General features: G+C 44.7%; 1 pseudogene; it reads right to left on the reverse strand.

Annotated features, from left to right (window-relative positions):
- Positions 1-629: 629 nt before the first annotated feature.
- Positions 630-12,632, reverse strand: part of LOC121433855 — an 82,423-nt pseudogene continuing 70,420 nt past the window's right edge.

Genomic DNA, 12,632 nt, shown 5'->3' on the forward strand with positions numbered 1-12,632 from the left:
TGAAGTTCGTGTCACAGAGTCCTGTGATTTCATGCCCTGCTGGTTGGTCACACACTCTCTTGGCCCAATGCCTGATTCCGTGGGCGAGGAACCTGTGACCTCTAGTATATTATTTTCTGTTCTTGAGCCCTAGTCAACACTGGCTTCAGCTTTCTATTCCTTTTACCCTGCAGCCTGTTTTAAGCACAGCCCACTTTCAAACTCACATCTGAAGTACTGCTCTTGTCTAGACGGGACTGTACTCTCGGGATGATCACAGGTTCCTCTGGAAGGTAGGATATTCATAAAGATCATGCATTCTCCTCAGCCTAGAGCCCAGGAGGACTCAGGCAGGCCTGAGGCAAATTAGGGCTCAGAGAAAAAGTGAAAGACAATCTCGGCTGTAAAAACCAGCTGGTAATTTGGGGGCCTGGGTTCATGCAGCTCTACTTTCTAAACATTTCTCTCCTGGTGGAAGCAACAGAGGGCTCTCCTAGCTTTCTGTTGCCCTGGAGCAATGGCTTCCAATCACAGTAATATTTCTGCTTTAAGCTACACAGGTTGTATAGAAGCTTGAGTAATTTAGTTAAGGCCAATTTATTACAACACAGGGGATCTGGAGCCATGAAGTCTCAATCTCGACTGTCGGTTTGTGCCTGAAGCTTGTGTTCACCTAGACAGCCCGTCCAGCCCTTTGATTTTCTAAACAAGGAAGCAGTGCAGCAAAGGACTCCGAGAGAACGGAGCTCAATAATTGCTACTTACTCATGGGCTGTGGATAGAGTTTGAACAATGAGAGGAATGCCATAGATTTTATAATTACCTCCGTTATGAACCACCCTTCATCAGCCACCAAAGTCAAAGGAGAGACGAATTTCCCTTTCTTATAATAGAACCTGCTGGGTATTGCTTCTTTCTCATACATGGTCATGTGTTCCACTGTACTGAGTTTGTGGTATATCTGCAAAGAAAACCAAAAATGAGCTGTTTGAACACTCATGCTAGATCTGTGAGATAGATTATAAACACACATGGTGCGTGCACACACAACACACATGCACACAGAGTTTCGCTACATAAAATAAATACTTTTTTTGTCTTGTGATAGGATTTCTATGTAGCCCTAGCTGGTCTGGAACTCACAATATAGACCAGGCTGGCCTTGAACTTACAGAACTCAGCGTGTCTCTGCCTCCCCAGTGCTGAGATTAATGGTGTGTGCTATGAGAGAATTTTGTATAGCTTGCAAATCAAGCTGGCTTTATCCAGGAAGTCTAACGATCCATATGCTCTCTGACATAAGAGATGGACCCCCTAGAGACTGTAATGAAAAGCTCTCACGTGTGTGCACCTGTAGATGTATGTACAGAATAGCCCAGGCACACAGCAGAAGCAGAAGAGCAAAGAGATAACGGGGAGAGATAAAGACATACTGGTGTAGTTTCAGGGCAAGACATGACAAAGTATAGTAAAGACAGACATGGCATCCGCAAAGACACTCGGAAGACGTGAGACCTCAGCCGGAGGAAAAATAATGTGCATTGTAGAAAACACCACAGAGATTCTTATCATGTAAAACTCAAGTAACCACACAACCATACATGAGTAATGGTGTCTTCTTAGTGATTTTTTGGAGAGAGTAGAAAGCTCATGGGATCCGGGAAAGATTTTCAGAAAGGGTCATAGGTCAAGACAACATTCTACTTCTATTAAATACGAGGTGAGCACGGCAACGTTATCCTATACTGCTTAGAAGGATAATGTTTTTTATTGTGTGTGTGTATGTATGTATATATATAAACATGTACACACACTATATATATTCTTTTGTAAATAATCAGTGACTGGTGAACATATTACAAAACTTACTTACCAAAATCCAAAATTCTATGCAGTAAAATTAAGAAGCAATTGTCAAAGTGCTTCTTTGAAAATATCATCAAAATGGCCAAAAGGTTAGTGCTCTTTAACTTGACATCAAGATGATGTCCTGCCCATATGTGAATTTTAAAATCACCAGGAATTGCTTACTAATCCCATTGCCAATTCCATAATGAAGACGTAAAGTCTATACACACTTTCAATATTTAGCAGAAGCTCAAATATTGGTGACTAAAATTAAAAAGCAACCTGCTGGTGCTGGTTTGCTGGCCACTAGCCAAATCAGATATGTATTCCTTAATAATAAAATTGTGTTTATTCACTCATGACTTAAAAATAGTCTTTGGGCTGCTGAGTAGAAACTTGTTCACAGTTCCATGAATTAATCTCCTCTGTTTGATTAAAAACAACGTATGCAGAATGCAGAATTATTTTTGAATAAGCGGAAAATCTGCTGACATACACCAGGTCTTGCAGATTGCTGTGTCCATCACATGACACAACTGTCACCAAACACAGCCCCCACTTTTGATCCCCTACCAACTGCTATTGGCTGCTGTCAGGGCTTGGGATGCACGTCCTGCTGGAAGATGCTCTTCCCGGCTCATGAGTGGTAATGCCCAAGCGTTCTGGAGGAGTCTCATGCCTATGCGCCAAATTGGAGACAAAGATGATCTTCCCTGCCAGGAAGACAGAGTTGCTTCCCAGGAACCTGCCAACATGTAACATATTCTTTCCGTTTTCATATTTAGGGGGTTTGCTGGGACGCTGTGTAAACTTCATTTCCTGGCAACGGAGCTCGAGAAAACAGAAAGGGGGAGGCATTTCCCTCGTGAGTGGGGGAAAGGCTGAGAGCCGTGTGGTACTGTTGACGGGGGACCTCAAATGAGGGCAGGCAAGGTAGTGGTGGGACTGCCTAGAAGGCAAAGGGCCAGAGTCTGGCTCTCGTCAGGACCCTTTGACTAAAGGCAACTGTTCTGTCGCTGTTAGGATGAAGGAAGGCAGCAGTTCCCAGACACCTCCTGACTCCCCTGTTGCTGGCATTGCCCACCCCCTCAGAAAGATAGATGCTTCCTGGCCCATGTCAGCTCCCTGGGGATGGACAGGCACCGCATCTATGCACCGGGAGGTGACGAACCAACATGAACACGAGGTTGTCAGCCAAGAGTGTCACCCGTTTCTCCTCATTCTTACCACCCGCCACCATCCCTAACTACTGTTGTTTTCTGAAAGGGTGAGCATGAGGTACTGAGTTCCTGAAAGGGAGTTTGGGTCCTCGCCTGCACACTGTAGGAACTTGACCACACCCTCATCCGATGAGGAAACTTCTCATTGGATGGTGAGCTCCGTGAGTGTGAGTGGCTCACACATTGTCTCGGCTGTGATCTCAGCCTGCTTTTGTGTACTCCCATGGGCTTTAGGACGGCGCACACTGCTGTGCGCATGTGCAGACGGCAGAGGGGCCAGACTTGTCAATGCCTTGTATGCAGTCGATAACAGAGCTGGGATCAGAACCTAAGGGGCAGGGCTGTGAAGTCAGGGGCTGACCCATACTGCACACACGGGGCCTATGCTGTCTTCTTTGGTCAGTTTTATATCTCTAGCCCCCTGGTGAAAGGGAAACGGGTGCAGATCAGAGTGGCAGCTTCAGTCTGAAGAGTCTGCCTCTGACAGCTTCCTCAGGAGTTTGTCTGCTAATAGCCCTGATAAGGGCATGCTGACACGCGCAGTGTTTGCCAAGTATGGGGCATCATCTATTTCACTTAATTTTTACGAAATTCAGTAGAGGTAGATGCTGTTATAGAATACAACAAACACAGAGAATGACCTTGAGAAAGGTCACTTGGTAAGTGGATGACAGCTGATTCCAAAGTCTGTGCTCCTAACCCTGTTGCACAGTTCGTTAAGAAAACTCTAGGAGGAATGACAAAGCACAAACAAGGGACCGATGGGTCCACATCACCTCCCCTCCACCACCGTGTGTCTTGCCTCAGAGTGTTTGCCAGCGGCTGGCCACAGGCTCACAACGGGCCCTCGGTCCTTCACTTGCTGCAGGTCATCGAGGCTGACGTACTTGCTCAGCTCAATCACTTTATCCATCCAGAAGATGTCTGTCATCCCATGGTCTGAGAAAATGATGACATTTAGGTCATTCTGCAGGCCTCATTCCTGTGGGGTGGACACAAGACATCATCACATTCACTGGAGAAAGGTCCTTTCATGCAAAAATCCTGGTAAAGAGGCATTTTTAAGCTATTGGTTAAAGGAGAATGGAGATTGTTAAAGTCGGAACCCACATTTAACCCCTATGTACAGGTTAATAGACTTACTAATAGTCAATAGACTTACTAATATAGTCAATAAACTTACTAATAGTCAATAGACCTACTAATAGTTAATAGACTCACTAATAGTCAATAGATTCACTAATAGTCAATAGACTCACTAATATAGTCAATAGACTTACTAATAGTCAATAGACTCACTAATAGTCAATAGACTCACTAATATAGTCAATAGACTCACTAATAGTCAATAGACTCACTAATATAGTCAATAGACTTACTAATAGTCAATAGACTTACTAATAGTCAATAGACTTACTAATAGTCAATAGACTCACAAATAGTTAATAGACTCACCAATAGTCAATAGACTTACTAATAGTTAATAGACTTACTAATAATCAATAGACTTACTAATAGTCAATAGACTTAATAGACTTACTAATAGTTAATAGACTTACCAATAGTAAATAGACTTTCTGAGAGTCAATAGACTTACTGATAGTCAATAGACTTACTAATAGCCAATAGACTTACTAATAGCCAATAGACTTACTAATATAGTCAATAGACTTACTGATAGTCAATAGACTTACTAATAGTCAATAGACTCACTAAGAGTTAATAGACTTACTAATAGTCAATAGACTTACTAATAGCCAATAGACTTACTATTAGTACTAAGAACCTGACCAATGCTCTAGGCAAGCCAGGCAAAAACACACATTAGATGAGTTAAACCCCACTGGCCATCCATGGTATAAGGAGTCTCTTGGTGTCCAAAAATTACAGAGTGGAGAAAAGAGAGCCTCACACTGGCCTAGTAAAGAAATTGTTGGAGGACGTATGACGGAGTGGCAGTCAGGGAGATGACAAGACATGACAGTGAAACAGGCCAGATTAGTTGCCCTTGCTTTGGGTCACCTGGATCCACTGGATCATATACTTCAGCACCGTGTCCACAGCTTTGAGAGCATCTTTTCGCTGAGGTGACGAGGGTCCATGGTATATGGCTGCCAGATCAGCTCGGCCACTCCTGGAGGGAACAGAGTGAGATAGTCACAGTTGAAGGAATCCTCTGGGGGCTGCTCCCTAGGGATCCACTGACCCTCGTGAAGGTGTGAGAGTCCCCAAGTGAACCAGTCCAGCACATGAGTCAAAACCCATATATCCACATAAATAAGGTGAGTCGACATTGAACAGATTGCTGGCAAGATTTGAAGAGTGTGTCTACTGGTCACCCCTCCTTCTGGCCATATGGTCTGGCTTTTCCTGTCCACAAATTGAAAATTGAAAGATGTAGTATGAGAAGGAGCATGGTCCATATAACTCCCTTCTCATAACTGAAAAGTCAAGAAACTGGAGGTGTTGCTTTCAATAACAACTGTAAAATTATTAGTGGACTTTAAGGGAGTCCCAATAATATGCTAGATTGTGGGTCTGTCTGTAGCTGTGGATAGAGTAATCCTTAGGATTTGTCATTGCAGACACACCCACCCCAGCCATGTGTTCTATGGGGACCTGTGACAGGTTAGCTCTTGGATAGACACAGAGTAAATCCTAAAAGTAACTGTCCTTTAAGGAACTCCCAAACTCCCCCAGGGTCAGCATTGATGGTGAAAATCCAAACCATTTCGCCTCCAGTGCTGGTCTAAGAAGCTAGCAATATCTATAGACATGGTCAGCTTATGGGAAGAAGGAAGAGGAGTCCAGGAAATGTTCTCTCCTTCCTCCACATAACACTTTCCACTGTGACTTCCCCTCCCCAAGCTCTGGCTTTGCCTTTCTTCCCGTCAAGCACCCAACATAGATGGGAGCGATGTTGATAGCAGTAAAGATGGTATGCCAGTATCCAGAACTGACAGATGAGCCAATGGAAAAGAAGTGGAAGGTATTTCTTTCAGCTTGGATCTGTACAAGAGGTAGTATTAATATCCTTGTCCCTTGTCATATTTTCTTATTTCTCTTTTTAAAAAAAAACCTCTATTTTAGGCACATCTGTATAAAGCACATAGACACAGACACACAGGCACATATTCAAACATCATGTTTTCCCTCGATACAGTCTTCCCAGCATGAGCAATGGGAGAGTGTGATTTCAGGGCTGCGAGGGCCTCGGGTTTTGCTCTCCTCTAGCAGACAGCATCCTCATAATACATGGAGAGCTTGATTTCCCTGGTCGGAGCCACAAGGTAGCCACTCTTCCTTAAGATCTGTGGCAATCATTGTCTCCTGCAGGAAGTTTCCTGCCATGTTCTGAGGCTAAATCAGGTGGCCTTGGGACATGGCAGTGTTCTCCCATGACTCTATGCTCACTTCCGGGCACTTTTATCCGTACTTTTCTCTCTCTAAACTAAGAGATTCTTTCACCTCCGGAATGGTGACTCATTCTCCATGGTATCTCAACTCAAGCCTAGAATTTGGCACACAGTAAACATTCTACAGCTGTCAACTAAGTAGATAATAACAAGAGCCCACTAAATGGGCTTTTGCCTATGACCAGGTTCTCTGCTGCAGCATTTACCAAGAGCCCGTGATGAAGGGGAACTATTCCACCCAGCCCAGGGGAACTTTGGAAATCTTTGCTCTGTTGTGTGACACCTTTCAACTCCCAGAAGCTGGCTGTGAGAAAGGGCAAAAGTAACACTAGGAGATCCATCCTTGTCACCTAGGTGCTCTGTGTTATGGGTTGACTTTGTTTCTAGGCCTGGAGCTATAGGGACAAGTGTCCTCACAAAAGAGCATTTACAGATGTGCACATGGAGACGCAGGCTTCAGAGGGTTCTAGAAGTTTCCCGCTCCCTGGCAGGTCTCTGTGACATAGCTGGAACGTGGAAATGTAGATTGGGCCTTTGAAAGTCCATCCATATCTACTCCACCTTCTCAGCCAGGGAAGAGATTCCAGAGTGTTCTCTGCCTGGCACCCCTTTGTAAGGTCACATACCCTTTAGTGATGTCATTAGGGTCTCCTGAGCACTCCGGGGTGCACATCATCAACAGCTTTGAGGAAACATTGGTTTCAGGTGAAGTGACATCGTTTGTCTTTTAGAACAAAACAAATCGACCCTTCGTTTAAAAACCCCATCACCAGCCTCTTCCACAGGGTGGATTGGGTTGTACCTATACATAGTGAGGTACAAAAGGTCCCTCTAGGGCCCAGCAAGTGTGTGGGTGGTGGGGATAAGTCCATATTAGGCAATATGATCTCTATCCATATGCTGAAACTTGTTCCTGGCCCATACCTGGAAGAGCTCTGGGCTCTCCCTTCCTCACTATGTCTGAACACAACGGACACTTCCATAAAACCTGTCCGGGAGATAAGCCTCCACATTTATCTGCTTTATGTACAGGCCTCTTAGGCATCCAGATGTGCTGGTTCATGCACTATACCAACTGTTTAGGTGTCCACACTTTTAGCACAGGTCCTAGATATGGTGGGAAGTCCCACTTAATGCATTGGTAACTTAATAAAGTGAGGTTTACTGTGGCCTTGGAGTTTAATGAAATCCACCCAGTCCTCCCCATTTTAATACCCGCCGTATGATAATGTATCCTTTATGCACTCGTGTAGGTTGGTTTCTCCAAGGCTGTTTATCACATCTGAACATCTCCATGCGGTCAGAAAGCTGGAGTGTGTCACAATTTACCCGATGGCATTGTTTCAGGAAGCTGTCAAGCTCCGATGCCAGGAACACTTGATTTGGGATGCTTGTGTTACAGGGAATACACACGTGAGAGGTTGCTGTGTTAGGGTTTCATTGATTCATTAGGGACCCAAGTCTCCCAGGGCTGACAGTTCTGGCCTGTTTGGAGTTGAGCAGATAAATTCTTGGTAGCCAGCTGTTTCCGATGTGGGTCTGGTCTGTATCACAGGTCAGCTCATTTGTTATGAGGTTGGGTAGGGCAGGTTGGATAGAAATGCCTACCTGTCTGCTATTGGCCATTTATAGCTTGGAGGTTCAGGAACCTTGCCAGAAGGACATGTGGCCATCAAACCCAGTTCCCAGAAAGCTGCAGGGGGCCTCCAATCCTAGGGTTTCAGGGACACCCAAGTCTCCTATCACCTTATAATTCTGTCTAGGTTGCTTTGCAGTATAAAGAGTTCATAATGTCATATGCATTTTTCTTACCAAAGTAGGTTGGGAAGAGAGGAGAATTGGGCAGAGGGAAATGGAAACAATTTAAAAGTATAGCTAGTCACTGACTGTTAAGAATGATGACTTAATATTTAGGAAAAAGGGCTGAGAGGGTCAGTCTACCCAAAGGGTCAGTATCATCTTGGGGCACTATCCAATACCCTTGCTTCAAGGTCACCAGATTACATTCATGGCTATCATACGGATTCTGTAAACTTAGCAGCTAGCGAGCAGAAAAAAAAATGATAATATAAAATTTGAATTTGGGGAAAACCCTGAAATTACAGTTTGATTATCTCAATGTTATTGATATTTTTACATGCATCAATCCCCACACTCATCATTCTCCAGCTTCCTCTGCTTTTATTTTGTGTTTCTCGTCTTCCCCTTCTAACCACCTTGATATCCCCATTCCCTCACCACTAAACTGATCTGAATCTTGGCAGAATTCCCTAAATATTGGGGTATGGACATGGCAGACTTAATTGTGAGAATTACCTTTGGACAGGAGCACAAATACAGTTTCAGATCCTGATTTCTCTTTTCAATAAATAACATGTCTCAGATGAATGGTAAAATATCTCTAAACGGCAGTTTCCCTGTCTGGGAAACCTACCTGCAGTGATTTGAATGGGCAATGTTCCCTATAGTCTCACGAATTTGAACCCATGGCCCCCAGCTGATGGTGTTGTTCAGGGAGGTTTAGGTAGTGTGTGGAGGAAGGGTGTCACCTGTTTTCAGTCTTTTCTCTCTCTCTCTCTCTCTCTCTCTCTCTCTCTCTCTCTCTCTCTCCTTCCCTCCCTCTCTACCTTTCTCTCTGTCTTTCTCTGTCTCTCTGTGTGTGTCTCTCTTCCTCCCTCCCTCCCCCCTCTCTGTCTCTCTCTCTGTCTCTCTCTGTTTCTCTCTGTCTCTCTGCTTCATGGCAGTGACTGAAATACGCATGCTCAGCTCTCTACCCTGGCCACCATTCCTGCTGCCTGCTGTCATGCTGGATCTGCCATCATGGACTCTAATTGTATAGAACCATAAGCCCGAATAAACTCTTCTGTAAGTGGCCTTGTATGGTGTTTTTACACAACAGAAAAGTAACTAAAGCACCGCCATTCAAATGCTAAATGAGCTGTTGGTATAGTACTGGACACATAGCAAAGAGGAAGAGAGGAAAGGAGGGAGGAAGAGTGGGAGGGAGGGAGGGAGGGAGGGAGGGAAGGAAATGCCTCCTTCCGGTTGTGCCTTCATCACTTTATCACTTTGACTGAGTGTGCGGGTCTTAGCAGGGAGGAGCATTTAAGCCCCACTGAGCTGCAGCAAGCTTCTCCACTCTTCTTAGTTTGCCCATAGAGAGCAGGGTCCCAGCCAAGACACCTGAGCTGGCTTCCTTTCCCAGGTGGCAGCAATTCTCTACTCGTCCATCTGTTCCTTTATTAACATCAGCAGTGACTGGGGTTCTGAGATTCGGGGTACCTGATGGGAACCTAAATCGCGCAACAGCTCTGCCTAAACACACCTGCCCCAAGAATCAGATCCCTTCTGCCATATGCACAAGTTCACGGACAAGTTCATACCCCGAACATTCTAGAGTGTTTCAGCCTGGCTAAGACTGGCGACCACTTCATTCCTGAAGAGGATGGTTTGATTTTTGCTTGAGTAACAGTATTGTCTTACAAACATCAGTCTTTGGTTTGCTTTGTAAGAAGGGAAGTGAGAGGTGAAGGAAGTGCTTCCTTGTTTCTCCTGGGGGAGGGACGACCGTGGTCACCTCCACTACCTTCCCCAGGCAGTAACCCCTAGCCTTTCCTTTCTCTCTCATTCCTAATGCTCACTAGCTTAGAGATGTTGAGCAGGAGGCTGTATTTCCACCCTTCTTTGTCAACTCATAAGCAGAATGGACCTGGATCATGTTAGAAATGATCTTTCTGGGCTGGAGAGATGGCTCAGTGGTTAAGAGCATTGCCTGCTCTTCCAAAGGTCCTGAGTTCAATTCCCGGCAACCACATATTGGCTCACAACCATCTGTAATGAGGTCTGGTGCCATCTTCTGGCCTGCAGGCATACACACAGGCAGAATATTGTATACATAATAAATAAATAAGTATTTAAAAAAAAAAGAAATGATCTTTCTATCTGCTATGTAAGGAAGCTGCTTCTAGCTGCTCTGTTAACTTTGGCATTATAAAGACCCCCCACCTCCACCCCAAGACAATTGCATTAGTCTTGCTCCAGGTCCATGCTGTCAAAATGCAAACACATCATCTAGGTTGCAGATTTGTGAATGACAGTCTGTGGCAGCAGTTCTCAGCCTTTCGTCATAACCCTCTGGGGTGCATATCAGACATCCTGCATATCAGATACTTACATTACGATTCATAACAGTAGCAAAATTACAGTTATGAAGTAGCAATGAAATAATTTTATGGTTGGAGGTCGCCACAACATCAAAAGCTATATTAAAGGGTTGCAGCATTAGGAAGGTTGAGAAACACTTGACTACGGAGTTCAGGGTCACGTACCTAGACTACCTGCAGGACTTATCCCTACAGAATAGCATTGAGTTGGGCAATGCGCAGCCCCAGATACCATCTGGAAACCTAACCTGAGGACAATGCTATGGACTTCCCCTTCTTTGTGGCCTTTTGTTTCTAGAGAAGCCCAACTCCTTTACCAAATATAAACATACACCCCACCACTACCACCAGGAACTAGAGTAACAATCAGAAAATCTTCCCTGTTTCCGAGAAGAGATGCAGCTCCAAGAGATCTGTTACCTTCATCATGTTGCTTGAAAAAAAAAACAAACAAAAAAAAAAAAACAAAGGGGAAGAAACCCACAAAGACAACACTTCTCTAAAGGAAATAGAGCCTGGTTTTTATTTTTCTAGCATTCTGGTGCTATGAAGATAAGAATGTCTGCTCAAATTGATGAGCACTAGCCTGGAGGTCTCGTGGCACTCCTTGCTATTTTGCTGTGATTACTAGATTGGGTCCAGAGAGAGTCCATTCAGTTCCAAGCACAAGATAAACGTGAGAGCTATACAAACGTTCTCATAAGCAGGCTGTTAGACTACTTGCAGTCTGACAATTACAACCCAAACTCTCATATCGTTCATAGCAGTAGGATATATGGATGGACTGTGTTTGGGTCTGGGATACATTGGAAGCAGCACTGAGTAGACATGGAGGATTCCAAAGTTCCAGCGCTGTTCATCTGCCATGCACGCTACGACAGTCTGCTTTGTATTAACCAGACTGCGGCCCAGTATACTAGCTCTGCCTGCACATGGCTCTCCAGCCCTCGTGGGCAAGAAAAAGAAAGGCAGATGAGGTAGCAGGAGGCAGCCTCATATAACACACACAACACACATGATATATAAAATTGTATGAAGAACATCTGATTACGTTAACTCTGCCCCTTTTAAATACAACCAGAATCAAATGACGTGGACAAGTTTGTTTCTTCTTGATGTTTAGTATTTTGAAGCCATTTTCTCTTTAGCATGTCAGTCATGCTAAACCATTTTGTGACCTAAAGACCCCCCTCTTTATAGGTTTCACGCAGGTAGATTGATCTGAAAATCAGCACGGGATGGGGTCCTGCATTCTCCTTTGTTAACCCTGTGGGAGTGGCGACCACTCACTCTGAAGGTTGGGGCAGGAAAAGAAGTGAAAGCGTGGCATCTGTCATCTGTCACTTCTGTACCACGGGGCTATCGTAAACCACGAGGAAGACCCTGCTGCTAAGCAGACTCTTGGGTTACTGGAGGTAATCTCCCCCAGCTGCTCACCTCTGTACCTGAGGCACCTTAGAATTCAATACATAGTTGATCTCCTGGGTGAAAAGATAATCGTCACTATAGCCGGCCTTCATTGTTTGGTGCCAGCGATTCATGCCCTGGGTTTAGGAAGGGTGATCGCTCAGTGCCTCGCTGGTAACCATGCTCTTTCAAAATGATCAAGCTCCTGTCCCAGTCTTATATACTGTGATTCTCTCGATGCCGTCTGTTTTGACCCCACCCAGGAAACCCATTCAGCCAACAAGATGACCTCAAAGGACCTCAAGTCCAGCTCCAGGAATAGGCGACCCCAACACCCTCAGGCTCCTTCTCGCTGATTTCTACAGCACTCTCCCTGCTGGACCTCCATCTGGGTGACCTGACTGCTTCCAGTTGATTTGAGGCTTTATTTTTGACTTGGTAATCAGTTCCCTGATAGAGCTAAGTGTTTTTCTGGGGCAAGGAACTCAGCCTTGCATGTTTCAGACTCTATGTCACTGCTCTGGGAGCAAGGGAGAAACAAAACAAAACTAAACAAAATCAAAACCTTTTCCTTGTTCTGATTCGCTAATGTGCTTTGT

This window comes from Microtus oregoni, unplaced genomic scaffold (assembly GCF_018167655.1).
Source record: "Microtus oregoni isolate MIOR12 unplaced genomic scaffold, Mior012 000041F_ref0000270, whole genome shotgun sequence".
NCBI lineage: Eukaryota > Metazoa > Chordata > Mammalia > Rodentia > Cricetidae > Microtus > Microtus oregoni.